At 42.0% G+C, this 22,470-nt stretch overlaps 1 protein-coding gene and 1 pseudogene across 2 annotated transcripts in view; both read right to left on the bottom strand.

Moving 5' to 3' along the window:
- LIPA (lipase A, lysosomal acid type) overlaps positions 1–22,470 on the bottom strand; it is a 122,589-nt gene that overhangs the window by 43,627 nt on the left and 56,492 nt on the right. The gene's annotated exons all lie outside the window — the stretch shown is intronic.
- LOC133091077 (serine/threonine-protein kinase MARK2-like) lies at positions 763–17,715 on the bottom strand (annotated as a pseudogene).

The raw sequence follows: 22,470 nt of genomic DNA, 5'->3' as shown, positions 1-22,470 counted from the left end.
TCATCTCCTCCCGCTCCACGGAGCTCGTGGTCTCCATCGTCCATCTCAAGTGTAGTGAGCGCGGCTCACTGTTTTATCACTGCCTCGGCTGCTCACCATGTGAGGGAGGAGTGTCTTCCCTCTGTCTTTGCTTTCAGGTTCATTCAGGTTCCTCGGGCAAACCTCGATTTCTTCCTGTCGATTTGGACTTGAACTTCCTGAAGAAGCTCCCAATGGAGCCGATTGTGGCTTTTGCCACTGGCAGAGGCTGGGGTCTCACCTCAGGGCAGAATGTCTGGGTCTGGCACCTGTCGGGCTGCCCCTGTGGGCGGAGTCCCCTTTGGACGGACCCGGGGCTCCACTCCCTACTGACCTTGCAGGTAGACGGGTAGACTCGGGGACAGGCTGGGGGCTGTGCTGGGCTTGGGCTCCTCACAGGTACTCTCCGTGGGGCGGGGCCGGAGCCCAGCTTGGGCTGCACTTGGATTTCGGGTGCAGGCGGGGCCGGGTTAGACTGTGGCGGAAGCCGAAGCCAAGGGGGCCCCGGACCCTCACGGTTAGGCTGCCTTGGCCCTTCTGCACGGAGGCCTGGCCGAGGCTGGCTCTCTCCCAACGCAGGGGATTCCTGCTCTGATTTGTGCCGGTGGAGAGGGCGCTGGGGGGTGGGCGGCAGCGGCGGTCTTCTTCCCCTGCCGGCTCGCTGGCTGCGCTGTGGCCCTCCGCCCTGTGCCCTGATCCTTCTCCACATATGCGTTCGTCCTCGGAGTGTTCTCAGAGCAGCAGTTAGAGGTGGGAATGTGCTGCTTGCAGCTGGCGGGGACCCTGTGCCGTTCCTGGGGGCTGGGGAAGGAGTGCTGCTGTTAGATCCGCTGAAGCCTGAGGCTTCAGGGTGACCCGGTAGCCCTCTGGCTCAGATCTCTTATAACCCAGGAGCAGATATTGGAACATTACCTTGTCTTTCCGGCCTCTCAGTGAGTCCTGGATCTCTGTCTCCACGTGTAACCATGGACGCCATGAATTCAGTCTGCCCGGGGTCCTGGTAGTCAGAGAGTGGCTCCATGTAGAGCTTTAGTTCCTCATAGCCATGACCCACAGTAATCCACGGATCCTTCACAATTTGCTCTAAAGGGCCTCTCTTGTTGGGATCGAGAATGAGAAACTTCTCTAGCAGATATTCGCATTCCATTGACAAGAATGGAATGTGATATATTCTGCTCAGAACCGGCTCCCACAGCTCCTTGAGTTTCCATCCTTCAAAAGGCAGGAATCCATCGGCCAGTGTAGACAGGATGACTTCCTGTGGTTCTTCCCTGGAAGAGTTCTGGGCAGCACGAGGGGCACCACCCCAGAAGGTGTCCAGCTTGTTGTAAAAGGTGCATTTGTTGCTGAAGCCAAAGTGTGATGTTCACATGCAAGAGCAGGTTTTCTGCCTTTAAATCTCTGTGGACAGTACCCTCCTGGTGGACTCTGCTTTCAGCTGCTTTGCTTTCCTACTGCCATGAGCCACGAGGTACTCAAACACCTCTCCTCCACTAGCGTCCTCCTGACAAGGCAGAGAGTTTCCTCAGCCTCTGTCACTTCAAATACTTCACTATGTTGGGATGATCCAAGCCTTCATGATTCCTGCTTTGCGGGACAGTCTCTGGAGGCTGGAGGAGTTCCGCTGAGTCTCATCAACGATCTTCACAGCTCTCGCTTTCCCAGCCAGGATATGCTGGCCAGCTTCACCGTAGCCCAGTCTCCCTTGATGATGGTCTCGAGGGTCTGGAGGAGACCATGTGAATCTGGGTCTCTCCTCAGCAGAGACAGCTTAGAGGCCCCGCAGCACACTGGACTCACTGCTGTGCTTGGAGTCGAGGCGTCCTGAGGTCGGCTTACATCTGGGAAGAGCTGGTGAGAAGCTTGGTCCAAATCAAAAGAAAACCAGTTCAAAGTTCACCCCATGAACTGGTCTTTATGACTGAATCAAAACACAATGCCAGGGCTTCCCTGGTGGCGCAGTGGTTGAGAGTCTGCCTGCCAATGCAGGGGACACAGGTTCGAGCCCTGGTCTGGGAAGGTCCCACATGCCGCGGAGCAACTGGGCCCGTGAGCCACAACTACTGAGCCTGCGCGTCTGGGGCCTGTGCTCCGCAACAAGAGAGGCCGCGATAGTGAGAGGCCCGCACACCGCGATGAGGAGTGTCCCCCGCTTGCCGCAACTAGAGAAAGTCCTTGCACAGAAACGAAGGCCCAACACAGCCAAAAATTAAATAAATAAATAATTAATTAATTTAAAAAATAAACAACACAATGCCAGACAAAAGTGAAAATAAACTAAACAAATAAGAAAAACTGAAAACGGAGTGAGTAAAAAGAATAAAGAAAAAAGAAAAAAAGAGAATAAAAAGTAAAAATGAGAAAAAGAAAAAAGTGAGAAAAAGAAAGTAACAAATGAAATAGACAAAAATGCCAAAGAGGAAACAGGGTACCTTTGGTCAAAGTCTCTCAGGTGACTGAAAAGCAGCTTCCTGAGCCAGAAGGACTGACAATTTAGGCCCAGCCAGGGACTTGGATAAGTGCTAGGAACTCCAAAGCAATAGTTTCGTATGAGGTCATGGGAAGAAATGAATCTACCAACAAGGCTGGGGATAATCCATTGTGATTTTCTCACTTTTTGATCTCAAAACCCCCTTACTCTTTAAAAAAAAATATTAAGGACCTCAGAGAGCTTTATGTATGGGTTATAGCAAGTGACATTACCTTATTAGAAATTGAAACCTGTAGTATGCGTCTAGTATGCTAGAAAAGTGGCCTATTCTAGTTTGGAAAGGTGTGATCATTTCTGGCTTTTGAAAAACCTCATAATGTCTACACTTAAAATATTCAATATCCTTTAAAATCTGAATAATTCGGCTCAAAATAATGGCACAACTTAATTGGCATTATGATACTGTCTGAAATGTTCTGTTGCATAAGACACAGTAAAGAACATTATTAATAACTCTAAAGCTGAAGGGAAGCTAGCAGGCATCATAGTTTGATTTCTTATTCACAGTTCTGCCCAGTTTCTTTGGAGTACATTTCTCTCTTTCCACACTCTTTCTCTCTTTCTCTCTTTCCTCAGGGCTCTGTACTAACTCCTACTTCTGCCTGGAACATTCTCAGAGATCCATATGGTTTCCTCCCCAACCTCATTCAAGTCTTTGCTCCAATGTCACCTTCTCAGTACGACCTTCCCTGATTTACCTATTTGGTCTTACAAAACCCCTTGCATGTCTTATCTGCCACCCCTATTCCAAACTATGTATTATGGAAATTTTTTAAACATACAAAAAATTTTTAAAGTATCTTCCTCATGTATCTATCATCCAATATCAATAATTTGCAACATTTTTGCAATCTTAGTTTATACATAAACACTTCAGTCTGCATCTTTAAATAAATGTATTTTAGAAACACTGCCACCATGCCATTATCAAATCTAAGAAACTAACATTATCATATACCAGTATATATTCAAATCTCCCTGTTATCTCAAAGATGTCTTGTTACAGTTGATATGTTTGACAAGGTACATACATTGCTTTATAATTTTTCCATAGCTATATCACCACTTAAAATACTACATATTTTACATATCTGCTTCCTGTCTGTATCTCCCATTAGAATTTCAACTTTGAGCAAACAGAGATTTTTGTTTTGTCCTTTGTTCTAGGTATCTTCAGCACCTAGAATGGCTTTCACATGCAGTAGGCGTTCAATAAATGTTTCTGGAATGAATGAATGAATGGAATTAGCAACAAGGATGTGACAATCAAGGGGTACGCTGTCTAAACCTGGTCAGATCTGTTAGTTTCTATCTCTAAAACTTTGAGCAACTTTTCTGAGCCTCGGTTTTCCCATCTGTAAAGTGGGACTAATAACACCCACTTTGCAGAACTGATTGCAGGGCTGCAGTCTTGTGAGAAATAGAGAAAATATGCGTACAGTGCCTGGCATGTAGTACACCCTCAGTGAGGCTACTATTTGTATTTTTCATTAAGTTGCAGATCTTGAGATGAGATCATCCTGGATTAGGATTAGCCCTAAATCCTATGACAGTGTCCTTATGACAGAAAAGGAGAAGACACAGGGACACACAGGGAAGAAGACCATGTGAAGATAGAAGCAGAGACTAGAGTAATGCAGCCACAAACCAAGTAACACAGGACCCATCAGAAGCTAGAAGAGGCAAGAATGGATTCTCCCCTACAGCCTTCAGAGGGAGTGTGGCCCTGCCAACACGTTGATTTTGGATTTCTAGCCTCCAGAACAGTGGAGAACAAATTTCTGTTGTTTGGGGGTTTCTGTCTTACACCAAGTTTGGGATAATCTGTTATAGCTGCCACAGGAATCTAAACACCTTCCTCCACTCTGACCCAGCACAGAGTACTATGCCTGGGCTCAACCAGTCCAATGGTTTGGAGCATGTTCACCATATTTTCAATGGATTTGAAGTTCAGCCCAAACTGGTTCTAAGTCTTCATTTATCTCTCTCTCTCTCTCTGTCACTATTCTCAATATATCTCCCCCAACTCCCACCCCACTCTCCTACTTTTATGGTGGAGTCAGAGGCACCAAAAGATCTAATGATTTCTTTCTGGCTTGTTCAGAGAGTTGTGACAATGGGACAAATATCAATTGGAGGGTCTCTACTTATGTGATCTGATGCTGTACAAATACATTTTCCATCATCCTATGAAAGGTCAGGAGGGTGGGACAAATAGAAATATCAAGAGTGATTGGAGAGGACCTGCGCAGAACGGGAGAGGCAGCATGTGGAAAGGAAGGCCTCTGGAGTATGGAGTTCCGGAGTTTTGAGGATGATTTAACAAAGGCATTAGGAAAGGGCAGACAGCAGAAGCAAGAAGAACTACAATCGTGCAGCCTGTGGAACAAAAACCACATTCACATAAAGACAGACAAGATGAAAAGGCAGAGGGCTATCTACCAGATGAAGAAACAAGATAAAACCCCAGAAAAACAACTAAATGAAGTGGAGATAGACAACCTTCCAGAAAAAGAATTCAGAATAATGATAGTGAAGATGATCAGGGACCTTGGAAAAAGAATGGAGGCAAAGATCAAAAAGATGTAAGAAATGTTTAACAAAGACCTAGAAGAATTAAAGAACAAACAAACAGAGATGAACAGTACAATAACTGAAATGAAAAATACACTAGAAGGAATCAATAGCAGAATAACTGAGGCAGAAGAATGGATAAGTGACCTGGAAGACAGAATGGTGGAATTCACTGCCATGGAACAGAATAAAGAAAAAAGAATGAAAAGAAATGAGGACAGCCCAAGAAACCTCTGGGACAACATTAAATGTAACAACATTCACATTATAGGGGTCCCAGAAGGAGAAGAGAGAGAAAAAGGACCAGAGAAAATATTTGAAGAGATTATAGTTGAAAACTTACCTAACATAGGAAAGGAAATAGCCACCCAAGTCCAGGAAGTGCAGCGAGTCGCATACAGGATAAACCCAAGCAGAAACATGCCCAGACACATAGTAATCACATTGGCAACAATTAAAGACAAAGAAAAATTATTGAAAGCGGCAAGGGAAAAATGACAAATAACATACAAGGGAACCCCCATAAGGTTAACAGCTGATTTCTCAGCAGAAACTCTACAAGCCAGAAGGGAGTGGCATGACATATTTAAAGTGATGAAAGGGAAGAACCTACAACCAAGATTACTCTACCTGGCAAGGATCTCATTCAGATTCGATGGAGAAATCAAAAGCTTTACAGACAAGCAAAAGCTAAAAGAATTCAGCACTACCAAACAAGCTCTACAATAAATGCTAAAGGACCTTCTCTAAGTGGGAAACACAAGAGAAGAAAAGGACCTACAAAAACAAACCCAAAACAATTAAGAAAATAGTAACAGGAACATACATATCTATAATTACCTTAAACGCGAATGGATTAAATGCTCCAACCAAAAGACACAGGCTCACTGGATGGATACAAAAACAAGACCCATATATATGTTGACTACAAGAGACCCACTTCAGACCTAGGGACACATACAGACTGAAAGTGAGGGGATGGAAAAAGATATTCCATGCAACTGGAAATCAAAAGAAAGCTGGAGCAGCAATACTCATATCGATAAAATAGACTTTAAAATAAAGAATGTTACAAGAGACAGGAAGGACACTACATAATGATCAAGGGATCCATCCAAGAAGAAGATATAACAATTGTAAATATATATGCACCCAACATAGGAGCAGCTCAATACATAAGGCAACTGCTAACAGCTATAAAAGAGGAAATCAACAGTAACACAATAATAGTGGGGGACTTTAACACCTCACTTACACCAATGGATAGATCATCCAAACAGAAAATTAATAAGGAAACACAAGCTTTAAATGACACAATAGACCAGATAGATTTAATTGATATTTATAGGATATTCCATCCCAAAACAGCAGATTACATTTTCTTCTCAAGTGCACACGGAATATTCTCCAGGATAGATCACATCTTGGGTCACAAATCAAGCCTCAGTAAATTTAAGAAAATTGAAATCATATCAAGCATCTTTTCTGACCACAACGCTATGAGATTAGAAATCAATTACAGGGAAAAAAATGTAAAAAACACAAGCACATGGAGGCTAAACAATATGTTAGTAAATAACCAAGAGATCACTGAAGAAATCAAAGAGGAAATCAAAAAATACCTAGAGACAAAGGACAATGAAAACACGACGATCCAAAACCTATGGGATGCAGCAAAAGCAGTTCTAAGAGGGAAGTTTACAGCAATACAATCCTACCTCAAGAAACAACAAACATCTCAAATAAACAATCTAACCTTACACCTAAAGGAACTAGAGAAAGAAGAACAAAAAAACCCAAAGTTAGTAGAAGGAAAGAAATCATAAAGATCAGAGCAGAAATAAATGAAATAGAAGCAAAGAAAACAATAGCAAAGATCAATAAGAGTAAAAGCTGGTTCTTTGAGAAGATAAACAAAATTGATAAACCATTAGCCAGACTCATCAAGAAAAAGAGGGAGAGGACTCAAATCAATAAAATTAGAAATGAAAAAGGAGAAGTTACAACAGACACCGCAGAAATACAAAGCATCCTAAGAGACTACTACAAGCAACTCTATGCCAATAAAATGGACAACCTGGAAGAAATGGACAAATTCTTAGAAAGGTATGACCTTCCAAGACTGAACCAGGAAGAAATAGAAAATATGAACAGACCAATCACAAGTAATGGAATTGAAACTGTGATTAAAAATCTTCCAACAAACAAAAGTCCAGGACCAGATGGCTTCACAGGTGAATTCTATCAAACATTTAGAGAAGAGCTAACACCCATCCTTCTCAAACTCTTCCAAAAAATTGCAAAGGAAGGACTCCCAAACTCATTCTATGAGGCCCCCATCATCCTTATACCAAAACCAGACAAAGATACTACAAAAAAAGAAAATTACAGACCAATATCACTGATGAATATAGATGCAAAAATCCTCAACAAAATACTAGCAAACAGAATCCAACAGCACATTAAAAGGATCATACACCACGATCAAGTGGGATTTATCCCAGGGATGCAAGGATTCTTCAATATACGCAAATCAATCAATGTGATACACCATATTAACAAATTGAAGAAGAAAAACCATATCCTCAACTCAATAGATGCAGAAAAAGCTTTTGACAAAATTCAACACCCATTTATGATAAAAACTTTCCAGAAAGTGGGCATAAAGGGAACCTACCTCAACATAATAAAGGCCATATATGACAAACCCACAACAAACATCAGTCTCAATGGTGAAAAACTGAAAGCATTCCTAAGATCAGGAACAAGACAAGGATGTCCACTCTCACCACTATTATTTAACATAGTTTTGGAACTCCTAGCCATGGCAATCAGAGAAGAAAAAGAAATAAAAGGAATACAAATTGGAAAAGAAGAAGTAAAACTGTCACTGTTTGCAGATGACATGATACTATACATAGAGAATCCTAAAGATGCCACCAGAAAACTACTAGAGCTAATCAATGAATTTGTTAAAGTTGCAGGATACAAAATTAATGCACAGAAATCTCTTGCATTCCTAAACACTAATGATGAAAAATCTGAAAGAGAAGTTAAGGAAACACTCGCATTTACCACTGCAACAAAAACAATAAAATACCTAGGAATAAACCTACCTAGGGAGACAAAAGACCTGTATGCAGAAAACTATAAGACACTGATGAAAGAAATCAGAGATGACACAAACAGATGGAGAGATATACCATGTTCTTGGACTGGAAGAATCAATATTGTGAAAATGACTATACTACCCAAAGCAATCTACAGATTCAATGTAATCCCTATCAAACTACCAATGCCTTTTTTTATGGAACTAGAACAAAAAAATCTTCAAATTTGTTTGGAGACACAAAAGACCCCGAATAGCCAAAGCAGTCTTGAGGGAAAAAAACGGAGCTGGAGGAATCAGACTCCCTGACTTCAGACTATACTACAAAGCTACAGTAATCAAGACAATATGGTACTGGCACAAAAACAGAAATATAGATCAATGGAACAGGATAGAAAGCCCAGAGATAAACCCATGCACCTATGGTCAATTAATCTATGACAAAGGAGGCAAGGATATACAATGGAGAAAAGACAGTCTCTTCAATAAGTGGTGCTGGGAAAACTGGACAGCTACATGTAAAAGAATGAAATTAGAACACTCCCTAACACCATACACAAAAATAAACTCAAAATGGATTAAAAACCTAAATGTAAGACCGGACACTATAAAACTCTTAGAGGAAAACATAGGAAGAACACTCTTTGATATCAATCACAGCAAGATCTTTTTTGATCCACCTGTAGAGTAATGGAAATAAAAACAAAAATAAACAAATGGGACCTAACGAAACTTAAAATTTTTTGCACAGCAAAGGAAACTACAAATAAGACGAAAAGACAACCCTCAGAATGGGAGAAAATATTTGGAAACGAATCAATGGACAAAGGATTTATTTCCAAAATACATAAACAGCTCATGCAGCTCAATATCAAAAAAACAAACAACCCAATCCAAAAATGGGCAGAAGACCTAAATAGACATTTCTCCAAAGAAGACATACAGATGGCCAAGAAGCACATGAAAAGCTGCTCAACATCACTAATTATCAGAGAAATGCAAATCAATACTACAATGAGGTATCACCTCACACCAGTTACAATGGGCATCATCAGAAAATCTACAAACGACAAATGCTGGAGAGGGTGTGGAGAAAAGGGAACCCTCTTGCACTGTTGGTGGGAATGTAAATTGATACAGCCACTATGGAGAACAGTATGGAGGTTCCTTAAAAAACTAAAAATAGAATTACCATGTGACCCAGCAATCCCACTACTGGGCATATACCCAGAGAAAACCGTAATTCAAAAAGACACATGCACCCCATGTTCATTGCAGCTCTATTTACAATAGCCAGGTCATGGAAGCAACCTAAATGCCCATCGACAGACAAATGGATAAAGAAGATGTGGTACATATATACAATGGAATATTACTCAGCCATAAAAAGGAACGAAATTGGGTCATCTGTAGAGACGTGGATGGATCTAGAGACTGTCATACAGAGTGAAATAAGTCAGAAAGAGAAATAGAAATATTGTATATTAACCCATATATGTGGAACCTAGGAAAACGGTACAGATGAACCGGTGTGCAGGGCAGAAATTGAGACACAGATGGCAAAGAACAAACGTATGGACACCAAGGGGGGAAAGCGGCAGGGGTGGGTGGGTGGGTGGTGGTGTGATGAATTGGGAGATTGGGATTGACATATATACACTAATATGTATAAAATAGATAACTAATAAGAACCTGCTGTATAAAAACATAAAATAAAAATTTTTAAAAAAAGAGTGATTGGAGATAGAAATATTTCAAATAGGAGACAAATCAGTGTGTGTACATGTGTATGTGCTTGTGTGTGTATGTGTGTGGGCTGATGTGTATGATTGATTAGTGTGTGTGTGTCCAGGCAAGGGAAGCAGGATCGTGGCTTAAAAACTTAAGTGGTACTAAGCTGAGTGTGACTCCACCATGCCACTGGGGGCATTCAGGGGTTAATTGTTACTGGTGTGTCGCTGTATGGGGTGGTGCCCTTCTGGGGGCCATTTGCAGAAATGACTAGGAGTGTTTTGGGATAGATTTTAAGGTAAGGGAAGAGAAAATGGGAACACAGATTTGGTGTGTTCACCAAATGACTCAGTGTGAAAGGGAGGGGAGGTTTCGGGAGTATTTTTCATTCTAGATCTGCCTTCTCTTCCTGCCCGGCCTAGGCACTTGTGTAGGTAAAAGTACATTAAAGCTCTTCTGTCACTACAGTTTCCATATGTGGTAACCCAGCTACATGCAGGGCGTCAAGGCAAACCTTTCTGCCAGCTCACTGGGGAACAGGTGGCCTGGCCAAGGACACCAGGCTCAGCTTGGGCTTTGGAGAGAGCAGTGGCAGGAGTGTCACCATGGCATGTGGAGCAGGGAGGAGAAGCCCCATGGAGATAACATGGAGCTCCCAGACATATTTGGGAGTGCGGGGTAGACTAGGGCAGGGTTGGATTCTGATCTTGTGGGTGGAAATGGAGCCAGAGAAACAGGGTTTTACTTCTCTCTTCTGTTTCTCTCATGGAGATGCCAGTTTTGACTCCAGGCTGGAATGACCTGGGAAACACTGGTGACAGTAGGGGTATGAAACCAATTACATTTACTGAAAACCTGTCATTGCTGGAACTCATTGAAAACAAGCCTATTTTACAAAGCCAATGAAAAGAACTTGTAAGACTTGTTATAATTTAGTGAAATTGATCAATAAAAAGAATTTACTTTGCATAGATGTGGATAACAAATGAATGACAAAATCTCCAGGATTAGAACCTATTAAGGCTATCATACCCTATTTGCACCATACACTTGTGGTCGTATGGCCCTCCTCTCTCGCCTCGGTCTCTCTCAGCCATCTCAGGCCTGTCAGTCAGGAGGTGTCCAGTATCTGGGAGCATCTCAGCATCTCCACTCAGGCCTCCACTCACCCAGCAGTTTCTCCCGGAAGAGCAGCTAGGAATCCTGGGGATCAGGGACTCCCACTGGGTCACCTTTAATTGTGGGGAAGTGTTCTGCTTTTCAATCAAGTACTGTGGTTACCATGGGCAAGGCGCTTTGTTAGGCAGAGTGGGGAAATCTGCAGGGCTCCACACACCGCCTTCACCCTTAGGAGTGTTTGGGGAGAGTGAACACACTGAAATTAGAAAAGGAAGAGAGAAGAAAGCAACAGAAGGACAGTGTCATGTAGCGTTCATGTCCTGATGTAGTCTCATTTGTTTACTTTTGCTTTTAGTGCTTGTGCTTCTGGTGTCATATCCAAAAAAATCATTGTCAAGACGGATGTCAAGGAGCTTTTTCTGCAAGGACAATTTTAACGGACCCTGGAGGGGTGGAGGGCGCTGTCAGGTTTCCCCACTAGGGGGCGGGCTTGGCCGACTCACCGGCCCCTTGTGAGCTGGGCGGTGGTGGCCTGTCCATCTTCTTTCCCCACAAAGGTTTCCACAGCCCCTTCAGAAGTGAGTGCTTGAAAAACACCACCATTTTTCTTTTGTAGTTCTTGAAAAGGACTACTCAGAAAATTAAGAAAATACAGAAAACCACAAAGAAAATTTATCCACAGTCTTAGAACACTGGGATTCCACTAGCATTTTAGTGTGGAATGAGTTGACTTTTCCTTTTTAAAGCAGCAACTGGCATCTCAATTCCTTTTGTGTGGGGGGGTTCTGTTTTCTTTTTTCATGTTTTTTTTTCTTTTTCTTTTTTTGAGAGAAATAAACTGGTACATTTTCTGGGTTCAGAGTGGGAGGACATCTTGTCCCTGGATACAGGAAGGAGAGAGATGGGGTGTGGGGACCGGATGTCCTCTGACAAAAGGGATTCAGAGCTGGGAGGAAGCTGGGTGACCTGGCTTTTTTTTGGCAACAAATGCAAAATCGTTTGTTGCATTGTGTGAATGGGTATTTTGGCGGTGCTGTGCGGAGGTGTTAATTTCACATCTAGGTCAAAACAAGCAGCATAAACATGGAGTCTGGGAAGAGGGAACTCAGGAGGCCATGAGCACAGAAACCCATGTGAAGCTGCAGAAATCTGGAGCTTTGGACTTCGGGCATCTGGACTTCTACAGTCTGTGGTGGATTGACAGGGGTGAGTCAGCTATACCCGGAAATTTGGGGAAAGGAAAACATCTGGCTGGGTTATTGTGTCATGCTAGAAATATACCACTGGAATCATGCTGTTATTATATATATATATATATATATGTATCAATACACCACTACTCCTTGGAGTGACCACGAGAGACATCAGGTACCAATTCATGGGAGCTGATACTCAAGAAGAAACTTGCTACTCATCTTGGCTTAACCATAATACCCATTCTAGAGAGGACAATCCTCTTATAATGCCTTTGATGGATGATTCAAGGCTTCCCACATTTGCCTCCAACTTTTCTCTCTAGCTCTAAACAATGACATGCCATCAAATGGAATGCTCTCTGGTGCCCAATAAAGCCTTCACTGTTCTTGTATTACTTTGTAAGTCTTTGGAAGTCTCCAGCAGTGCTCCCACCTCAATAACATTCCAGCATCCTTCAGCGAGCGTCCAAGAGCTGCTTCTGCAGCAAAGTCTTCTAACCATTTATGCCTCAGAGAATTTTATGTGATCACTTCTTCATTTAAATCTTCACAGCACTCTGCACCTTTTAGTAAACCCTAGCAAGTGTTTTGCCACCAAGACTTCTTCCATGGTTAATGCTTTTTGTTTCCTGTTTAAGAAACCATGTCTGCCCCAATTTACCCAAGTATCAATCAAATCGCATTTTTTGACAGCCAGGGAAGAAGTCTGCTAGGAAAAAAATTGTAAAGTGGAGAGCAGCGAGGAGCCTGCTAAGGAGAGGATCAGGCCACAATTGTCAGGACTTTATTGATCACTTAGTCAAAAGATTTAGCCAATGTATAGACGGAGATGGTATGTTTGGGATGTTCAATGAGATATTGCTGTAGGTCATTTGTTGTAATTACAGAAATTTGGGAGTTCCCTGGTGGCCTAGTGGTTAGGATGTGGCGCTTTCACTGCAGAGGCCCAGGTTCGATCCCTGGTCAGGGAACCATCCTGTATGTCGTGCAGCACAGCCGAAAAATACCAAAAAAAAAAAAATAATAAATAAAAATTTTAAAAAATAACAGAAATTTGAAGTAAAAGGAGGTAGAGTGAATAACACTATGTGCCATTTCCTCAAGATGCTCTGTGAATATGAAGAATGTATTGGGCCATAGAGCAAGGACTAATGCCCTACAGCTCGTGGGCGATAGTACAGTCTGCCAGTTGCTTTCGTAAATATGTCTTACTGGAACATGTATTGTCTATGACTGCTTTTGCACTGTAACAGCAGAGTTAAGGAGTTGAGACAGAGACTGTGTTGCCCACAATGCTGAAAATAGTTACTATCTGGCCCTTTAAAAAATTTAGCAATCTCTGCTAGAGAACATTATTATAGCTTTGATTCCCATTCCTGGGATCCTTGAGACTCACCAGATGGTAGAAACTGCTGATGATGTGCCAGGGACCCCTGGACAAAAGTACAGACACCCTCTGGGGTATATTTTGGTTATTTGAAATGTTTCAATGCTTCCTATGAGACATAATTTAATTAAATAATAACAAGAATCTAAAATAGAGCAAAGGATTGCCTCTGGTCTTGCATTCTGCTTTAAGAATAGTTGCACACTTGTTGCTTTGAATTGTCTTTGTTAGAGAAGAGAGAATGGAAACCCAAATGAAAATGAGAAACATATATGGACGTCGTCATTGTCAGTCATTTGGGGATAATTAGAGAAGGAGACAGATGACCTTGAGGGAAAGGACCATATCCATGGACATAGGCTATGTCCACGGTGCCTGATTCCAGGCAGCCTTTGGTGTGGGTCCTCTTAAAAGGGGGGATGCTCAAGTCTCTGCTCTGCTCAGTCCCCAAAAGCAGCCCACAAGTTAAAAAGAGAGACCTCTGTGTTGGACAGCTAACTAGGGCAGATCATGTCTTCACAGTATTTTAATTAGGAAATAAAGGGATTTTTTTTTAAAAAAAACATTTTTGACTGATGTCTGTCCCTTAGCATCCTGGATCTTGTATTCATTGACTCAAACAACAATACTGTTTATGCTACTGAAATCTGGCAAGATGAAGAAAATTTCCCCTGATCCTTGGACCATGACAAGAGACTATGGGTAAGGATGGGGACTGGGGCTCCCAGCAAGAACTGTCATTTCTTTGTCTGATGGAAGGGAGATGACTTCCCTGAGGATCGACATTCTTCGAGTTTTCTTCCTCTCAGAACCCACATAGATGCAGAATGGTTTCATTTGTTGGTGCTGCTGCTATTATTAGCAGAGGCTTCTGGTGCTATGACTTCTGTCATCATCCCAGAAATCAAGAATGCATCGCTCAACAATGATGTTTCTTTTCCTGTACACACGCACACACACACACACACACACACACATTTGGTTGACTGAAATGGCAATGTATTTGCTGTGTGATACTGTGTAAGAAACTAGGTCTTTCAGTTCCTCATCTGAAAATGGGGTTATTGACCACCTACCTCCTGGGGCTGTTGTGAATATCAAATAAGATGATCCCTGTGAATGGCCTCACTTGATTAATGTAGCTTGTTGTTGCCCATAATGATAACAGTACTAACAAATAACATTTTCAGATGCATTCTATGTGCCAGGTGATGTTACAGGCACTTTATATGTATCTCATTTAATCCTCACAAAAGATATAAGAAATCTAAGCTTAGAAAGGCTAAACAACTTGCACAAGGTCACAAAAAGAATGTGCTAATTTCATCTGCCAATTAGTTCTCAGGTCCTGAGTCCTGGTTTTTAAGGTTTTCTTTCTTTTTCTGTGTAAATCAGGTTCCTAGCAGGAAACTGATGTTGAACTCAAGCTGAGTAATTAAAGAAAGTTGAATAAGGAAGTGGTTTGGGTTCAGAGATAAGAAGAGGTGATGTAATACCCTGGGGCTAATAACACACTAGGTCCCCAAGCCGCAAGAGAAAGGAGAAGTTATAGGAACCTAAAAAAAGAATTGTAAACAGAAGGCCAACTGACAGCACCTGTGGGCTTCAGGAGAGGAAAGTTCTGCAGGGTGGAAGCCCCAGAAGTGAATACTCGAGGATACCACTCCCTCCCTCTGAGCTTTTGTGTTTCCCTTTGGCCAAACCCACTGGGAAGCCAGAGACCATGGAGCTCCCTCTCTGACGGTGACAGTCTGGTGGAGAAGGATGCAGAGTGGATCTGAAGGGGCAAGTGGAAACTATCGAGTCTTGATTCCATGGAGTCATAATGTGTACATTTCTTGGTTTACAGAAATGCATGCTCAAAAGCAAAAACTTAGAGGTAGAGGAGAAGGAAACACAGAGAAATAAATAAAGATAAAAAGTATTGCTAACATTTTGGTGTATACCTTCCCTAAGAAGCAAACTTAGAGAACCACCCTCACGTGTCACTACCAAATCTTCTACCTGCCTAAATCTATGCCTTCAGCCTGCCTTCCCTTCCATAGTTTGGATGAATTATCCCTAGTGTTTAAAAAAAGAAGGTCGAGCATCATAATTTTGTTCTAGTTCACATCCCATTTCACCTCCTTAAAGATTTCTCTCCAGCAATTATCAGCTCTTTGGTATCACAGTTTTTCCATCCCTACTGTGTCACTCTCATCAGCACATAAACATTCATTAATACCACCCACTTTCAAAAATAATCTCCCCTCAGCTATCTCCAGCTATAGCCACCCAAGTTCCTGCTTTTACAGTGAAACTTCTCAGAAGAATTGTCTCCTCACTTCTTGTTTTCTCCTCAACTCATCCCAAAGGAGCATTTACTTCACCACTTTTGACTCACATCTTTACACACTAAGTTGCCAATGATCAGTGTGCTGCCTAATCCAGTGGTTACTTTTCTGTCTTCATTCTAGTTCTTTTTTTTTTTTTAATTATTAGCACCTTTATTAATTATTAATTTATTTATTTGGCTGTGTTGGGTCTTCGTTTCTGTGCGAGGGCTTCCTCTAGTTGCGGCAAGCGGGGGCCATTCTTCATCGCAGTGCGTGGGCCTCTCACTGTCGCGGCCTCTCTTGTTGTGGAGCACAGGCTCCAGATGCGCAGGCTCAGCAGTTGTGGCTCACGGGCCCAGTTGCTCCGCGGCATATGGGATCTTCCCAGACCAGGGCTCGAACCCGTGTCCCCTGCATTGGCAGGCAGATTCTCAACCACTGCGCCACCAGGGAAGCCCCCGTTCTAGTTTATTCTCAAGAATTAACTGTGGAGCCCTATACTGAGGGCACTGGACAAAAATCTCCAGAACTAACCAAGCCCCATAGCAACTGTTGCCATGGGCTCTGACCTAAACGGGCCGGCTCCCCGACTCCATATTAGGTAAAATATTCACCATATAGCATCCTGACCAATCACCTAACGCCATCCTTCCAGCAGGAATTTTCTTTTTCTTGAGGCTATAAAAATTGGCTGCTAGCCCGCGAAAGGGGTCGGCTCTCCTTGGTCTGTCAGGAAGTCGGCCCGCTGTATTTTCAGCGCCCCTCACTAAATCTGCTCTTTGTTTCTCAGTAAACTCACTGTTCTGAAATACTCTGTGTCTGGAAATTCTTTCCCAGCCCGCGTTCGGAGCACGACACTAACTCCACCACTTCCTCTGTGGAACTTTTAAAAATTTTTTTAACTTGTTCTTAGGGCAGCATCACCTTCTGGCCTTTTTCCCTCCTCACCAGCCACTCCTCAGCCTCTTCTGCTCCTTTTCATCCTCTATCCAATCTCTGACCGCCCCTGTGCCCCAAGGCTCCGTCCGGGCCAGCCCTCTCCTCTACCTCTACACTCTTTCTATAGGTAATGGCTTTCAGACCCAAGGCTTTCAGAACTACCTACATGCTCAGGACTTTCAGATTTACCACTCCAGCCTTGACCTTTGAACTCTAGGCTCAAATAGCCAGCTATTGACTTAACAGTTCCACTTGGATATCCAATAGGCATCTCAATTTGACAATTTCAAAACAGAAACCTTGGTTTCTCCCATAAACCTACTTTTCCTGTTGTCTTCTGCATCTCAGTGTTACCAGAGCCCCTCAAGTTGCTCAAGTCAAAAACTCACTATAATCCTAATTTCTCTCTTTACTTTATACTCCAGATCCAATCATCAGCAAGCCCTGGTGACCTGACATTCAAAATATACCCCAAATATGTTCACTTTTCTCGGTTTCTTCTGCTATCCACCATCACTCCTTGCCTGGACCCCAGCAACAGCTCCCTAACTGGTCTAGCAGTTTGCATACTTGACTTCCTTTAGGAAGTCCAGCAGCCAGAACGATCTTGTTCAAATATATATCAAGTCACTCCTCTGCTTAAGCTCTCCCCGGACACACACCCCTCCCTTTGGTTTCATACGTCACTAAGAACGACAGCCAGGCTCCTTATCCCATCCGGCAGGTCAAGGTCCGCGTGTGATCTGGTCCCTGTCCGCTTCTCTGACTCACCTCACAGGATTCTCTCCCTTGCAGCATCCACACCAGCCTTCTTTTCTTAAACACGCCAAGTTCATCTTTGCCTTAGGGCCTTGGCAGTTGCTCTTCTTTATGCCTAGAAAGGTTTCCCCTAACCCCCAGATCTTTGAACACCTAGTTCTTTCTTGTCATTTAGGTCACAGCTTAAATGTATCTTCCTTACAGAGTCTTTTTCAAACTACTCTCCCTAAAATAACTCCACCCCCCTAGCACCCACCAATACTCTCAATTTTAATTTTACCAGGACAGCAGTAATCATGACAGGGTAGTAGCATGCAAGGATATTTTCTTGTATGGTCCCATATTTGTAGTTTATTGCTATCTTCTCCCAATGGAATGTGAGCCGAGAGAGAGTAAGGACCTGTGTGTCTTCTTCACTGCCATGTCTCTAGTGCCTAAAATGGCACCTGGCCATATTCACTGTTGAACAAGGGAATAACAGACATATAGATAGACATATAAATTCATTCGTTTGTTCAACAAACATTTGTGGATACGTACATGCATACACACACACTATGTGTGTGTATTTCAAATCAAATGTTTGATTAACAAATGAATTATATTTACATAGCTGCTATCTATAGTTTTAGACTAGTAGTTACGAGTGTAGGCTTTGAAGCTTATCTATTTTATGTACAGTAGTTTGTATCTGTTAATCCTGTACGCCTAATTTATCCCTCCCCCGCTTTCCCCTTTGGTAACCATAAGTTTGTTTCTTATGTCTGTGAGTCTGTTTCTGTTTTGTATCTAGATTCATTTGTATTATATTTTAGATTCCACATATAAGTGATATAATATTTGTCATTCTCTGTCTGACTTACTTCACTTAGTATGATAATCTCTAGGTCCATCCATGTTGCTGCAAATGGCAATATTTCATTCTTTTTTATCACAGAGTAACATTCCATTGTGTATGTATATATATACACCACATTTGATTAAACCAGTCGTCTGCTGATGAACACGTAGGTTGCTTCCATGTCTTGGCGGCTGTACATAGTGCTGCTATGAACATTGGGGTGCATGTATCTTCTCTAATTAGAGTTTCATCTTTTTTGGATATATGCCTAGGAATGGAATTGCTGGATCATATGGTAGCTCTATTTTTAGTTTTTAAAGGAAACTCCATGCTGTTTTCTACTATTATACATAAAATAGATAAGCAACAAGGACTTACCAGATAACACAGGGAACTACATTCAGTATCTTGTAATAACCTATTAATGAAAAATAATCTGAAGTACATATATAATCTGAAACATATATATATAACTGAATCACTTTGCTGTACACCTGAAACTAACACAATATTATAAATCAACTATACTTTAATTATAAAAACAAACAAAAAAAAAGAGTGTAGGCTTTGAAGCTAGACTGCCTGGGTTCAAATTCCATCTCTACCACTTAATAAACTATATGACCTTGAACAAGTTACTTAATGCCCCATCCGCAAATAATAGCTCCTGCCCTACAGGGTTGTTGTGAGGATTATGTGAATTAATACAAGTAAAGCCCCTAGAACAGTGCCTGGCATGTAATTAGTGCTCAATAGATGTTAGCTCTTATTTTTATTATCATTATCTATCTTCTTTCTCAAGGTTCTATTATATTTTACATATGATAGAACACATGATAGCCTGCATTTGTCTTAGCTATAGAGCTTGATCATTTCCTCACACCAATTAACACACTTCTGCATGCTTAATAAACATCCTGAAATGCCACCTGCTATTGGTGAGAGGAGGGCACACTGTGTACCTTTAGGAAGTGAAAGAATTCAAAATCATTATAAAACAAATTAGATTTGAATGTAACGTTAAAAATCAAAATGTAGGCCATTACAGAGTACTGAGTAGGGTTCCCTGTGCTATACAGTAGGTCCTTATTAGTTATCTATTTTATATAAGTAGTGTATATGTGTCAGTCCCAATCTTCCAGTTTATCCCTTCCTACCCCCCCCTTTCCCTCCTGGAATAGTTTCTAGAGAAGGAACTTAGGGAGTTCAAATAGAAGGGAGTCTTATTTTCAACTGTATATTTTTTTGAATTTTGAATTTGATGTCCAAAGCAAATATTACATAGTCATCTAACATAACTAACAAAACATATTCAAAACAAAGCTGATCAGACCAGAATGCTGTGACTACTTCATCAGTGTTCGTTCTACAAAGAGTTTCAACTGTGTCCAGGCCACCCAAGTCAATGTTTGAAAATCTCTGCACATAATTAACTAGTTTCCATTTCCAGATCTTTTCCCATGCCTTAATCTCTACCACCACCACCCATCTGCTCACTCCCCCCTTCCCCAAACGTACACAAAATGCCTTCTCTTTTCGCCAACCCATAATTATATCTACCAAAACCCATTTTAAAAAATTTCATCATCTCCTGGGAAGTTTGCTCTAACCTCTCTCCTGGGAAGTTTGCTCTAACCTACTCTGCTCTTTTCTGCTATCAGTATTAGGGAATTTACTTTTTGTGCAGCAAACTTGTCTTGGGCTCCCAACGGGTATCAAGTAACATGATAAATGAAGGGGTACCAAAATGAAAAGCACACATCTTTAACAGTTCACACTACAATATTGTGCTTCTGTTGATAACACACACAGCCTTCAGCTGTCTCATTTCCCAATATTAGCTTCGTCCATTCCATGTGCTTTTCAGTTTTGAAGGGCTTGCCTCTCTGTCATCAGATGTGTGAAAGTTTAATCTTGAAATCAGATTGTAAACTCTAGAAAGGCAGGGACCAGGGTTTTTATTTCATAGTGATACTTACCTTCTCTGACTTTGAGGGGCAATTTTAGCTGGTGTTGCTTGGCCTTGCATGAGTATGGGGGTCTCTGCCTGCAGCACTATAGTTAGTACAAAAGGAGTCTAAAGGCAGATGCAAAGATTGGTTGGAAACCGTGAAGTACCCTAGAAGCTTTGCCAGAGACCTGGGGAGGCAGCTGATGAGAGAGGTGGAAATGTTCCTACTGCTAATTTCAAGTTTTTTTTTCAGGAATTCATATCCATGCTGAGAACACTTAATCCACACGTTTCCTGACTACTCTTGCTATCCCTTTTACCTTTTTAGGTGGCCTTTTTCATCTCTCTTTTACCTACCAACGCTTCCACGATAATCTACTCATCATACTCTTTTTATTCTCAGAACCAAACACTGACAAATACTTGAGGCATTCTTTGAGGGTATTAATGTTTGAATAAATGCTCTCCTTAAGGATGCTACCAACAAAGGTTCTATGTGAGTATAGGAGTCTCTGAGACCAAAAAGGTAAAAACAGAACCCCTGGCCCGGGCAGAAGAGGTGAGAATAAGAGAGTAAATGTCAAAAAAGAACTCCCAGAGGTTGGAGTCAGGGATATGGAGAACAATGGCAAAATAGTTCCCATCAGAGAGCAAAATCAGGGTCTAACTAAGAAACTTCCACCATTGCCAGGATAGAGGATCTTCAAAATGCTTATCTAGCAGAATTTCATCATTGCTACGGACTTGTGACCTCTGAGATTCCTCCAAGTTCCCTTTTTTTTCAACTGAGAGTGTTTATTACAGTTATCACACCTCACCATTGCATGTGGTACATACGAGTTATCTAGTCTTATCTAGTCTTTTAGTTTTTTTTAATCACCAGACCACAAGGAGTCACACCCAGATCACTGGGGAGGACAGTGAATCACCCAGAGATCTCTGATCACGAGCTGGGTGCAATGATTGCCTTGATTCCCAAGGGCTGACTTCCTTGGGAAGGTTCCGTGTTTGGGAAGAAGGGTACAGTGTGGGTATTTAGGGCCAGAGTAGGATACTCATGGCCCACCCAAATTAGTGCTCCCACCTCCATAGCATGATGCTGTCATTGGGAAGGGGGCTTTCCAGTTTGGACTACATTTCCCAACCTTCTCTTACATCTAATTGGTCCATGAGTTGCTTGACCCCACCCCTAGAATTTCTGGTTCACGTGGTCTGGAATGGAGCCTGAGAATTTGCCCTTATAGCAGGTTCCCAGGTGATGCTGGTACTGCTGGGGGTTGATGACAATGTGAGAACTAAGGCATTATACCACTTTGTAGCTGATGCAGCCCCTCAAGGTGGCTTTCCTCATTCTTGGGAACAGCAAATAAGGACTCTCTCTTAGTCTAGACTGAGACAGGGGCAGCCCTAGGCCTATATTTTAGGACACAGACACATAAATATTGCTAACAAGCTGAGTAATCAGAACTCTCACTAAGTTTTATTTTCCTCTAAACAGAAATACTGCTAGCAGTGAGTTGATTTTCCTTTCCAGTTTCTATTTTGCAATCACACCATGTACTCTCAAACTAACCCAGCAGCCTGATCAGCTGATGCATTCCTATTGTGAAATCATCATACACAGGCACTGGCCACACAGATTTCTGAAGAATAAATCAGTACCTCTACGCACTTCAAAACACAGTGGCCATGTGCCTTCTCTGTGCTTCTCCCCAGCCAGGGCCTTTATTGAAAAAATTTAAACATTTCTATCCAATAGTTTTCTTGAATGCAAATTCCAAAAACCAAAACAAAAGCCACAGTGTTCTAGTTTCCTATTTCAGCATTTCTTGTACATCTAGCCTGCATTTCTATAAATACATCATACAACTTGTAAATAGAACTAGAACTTGTAACTCTTGAGTGAGACCAACGAGTAAGGGTTACCAACTGGGATAGGCTTAGCTGTGTGGCCTAATAAAAGGGTAGGGAATTGTCACGAAGCATAGCTTCTGCTTCCACCCTGCCCTGCGCAGAAAAATCCACGATAAATAATGCTTT

The sequence above is a fragment of the Eubalaena glacialis genome, chromosome 1 (genome assembly GCF_028564815.1).
Source record: "Eubalaena glacialis isolate mEubGla1 chromosome 1, mEubGla1.1.hap2.+ XY, whole genome shotgun sequence".
Classification (NCBI taxonomy): domain Eukaryota; kingdom Metazoa; phylum Chordata; class Mammalia; order Artiodactyla; family Balaenidae; genus Eubalaena; species Eubalaena glacialis.
The sequence above is the reverse complement of the archived record's forward strand: the minus strand, read 5'-3'. Positions and strand labels throughout refer to the sequence as shown.